Source organism: Delphinapterus leucas, chromosome 16 (genome assembly GCF_059928025.1).
Source record: "Delphinapterus leucas isolate spDelLeu-1000000601 "Yukka" chromosome 16, BTC_Dleu_Yukka2, whole genome shotgun sequence".
Lineage (NCBI taxonomy): Eukaryota > Metazoa > Chordata > Mammalia > Artiodactyla > Monodontidae > Delphinapterus > Delphinapterus leucas.
Window position 1 is genome coordinate 64,500,994 of NC_143144.1, and position 1,657 is coordinate 64,502,650.

Consider the following 1,657-nt stretch of genomic DNA (forward strand, 5'->3'; position numbering starts at 1 on the left):
TGGGCAGAAGACCTTAATAGACATTTCTCCAAAGAAGGCATACAGATGGCCAGTAGGCATATGAAAAGACGCTCAACATCACTAATTATTAGAGAAATGCAAATTGAAACTACAATGAGGTACCACCTCACACCAGTCAGAATGGACATCATTAAAAAGTCTACAAATAACAGATGCTGGAGAGGGTGTGGAGAAAAGGGAACCCTCCTACACTGTTGGTGGGAATGTGAATTGATACAGCCACTATGGAGAACAGTACGGAAGTTCCTCAGAAAACTAAAAATAGAATTACCATATGATCCAGCAATCCCACTCCTGGGCATATACCCAGACAAAACTATAATTCAAAAAGATACATGCACACCAGTGTTCATAGCAGCACTATTCACAATAGGCAAAACATGGAAACAACCTAAATGTCCATCAACAGATGAATGGATAAAGAAGATGTGGTACATATATACAATGGAATACTATTCAGCCATAAAAAGGGCAAAATAATGCCATTTGCAGCAACACGGATGCAACTAGAGATTATCATACTAAGTGAAGTAAGTCAGAAAGAGAAAGACAAATGCCGTATGATATCACTTATATGTGGAATCTAAAATATGGCACAAATGAACCTATCTACAAAACAGGAACAGACTCACAGACATAGAGTTCAGACTTGTGGTGGCCAAGGGGGAGGGGTGGAGGGAGAGGGATGGACTGGGAGTTTGGGGTTGGTAGATGCAAACTATTACATTTAGAATGCATAAAAAACAAGGTCCTACTGTATAGCACAGGGAAGTATATCCAATCTCCTGGGATAAACCATAATAGAAAATACTATTTTAAAAAGAATATACTTCCCATTTATTTGCTGCTATAGGCTTTCAATGATATAAGCAGTTATATGCATGGGATAAGATAGTGTTGGGCCATTGTAAATTGAGGTGAAGTAACCAGATCATCTCTTCTCCATGGTCTAGACACTGCTTCCATGTCTAAATGTCCTATGTAAGTAGGCTTTAATAAGGTACTTAGAGTGAATTTCTACATGGACTTATTAACGCATTGATTTAAGAATTTCACTGTTTTTTAAATAGCACTAAGTCTCATAACTCTGCATCAATCATCTTATGTATGTATCTATGTGTAAAACTGAGTCACTTTGCTGTACAGCAGAGATTTGCACACCATTGTAAATCAACTATACTTCAATAAAGAAAAAGAAATGGGTGTAACTTATTAGCAAAAATAATATAGTAATACCTGGAAAATTAGAAGTAAGTAGATTGGTTCAACTTTTTCCTGTAGTCAGTTTCACTGGGAAATTTTTTTAAATGTTTTTGTTTGCTGAATAAAGGCTTATAAAACAACAACAAAAAACACAATTTTATATGGTTGTTTGGATATTAAACCAGACAACGTAGGTGGAGAGTTTAGCATCCTATAATTGACCTTGTCTTTATTTAATATTTTGATACTTTTTCAAAATGGGATTTTTCTATTAATTTTGATTTTTAAAATACTGCTTTAAAATATTATCTATCTTGGTGGCTGAGTTTTTTGGTATCTCCTTAAATTTCACTTCTGAAGTGAGTTACACACTTGCCTCACCCTAGTCTCAGTCCTGCCTTACCTGACATATTTAGGGCACTAAATAAATATT

General features: G+C 35.4%; 1 non-coding gene across 1 annotated transcript; it reads left to right on the forward strand.

Annotated features, from left to right (window-relative positions):
• The first annotated feature begins 850 nt into the window (after positions 1-850).
• LOC115801540 (small nucleolar RNA SNORA20) lies at positions 851-980 on the forward strand. The gene has a single exon (XR_004021840.1). It is a non-coding gene; the product is annotated as a small nucleolar RNA SNORA20 (small nucleolar RNA).
• The last annotated feature ends 677 nt before the right edge of the window (positions 981-1,657 follow it).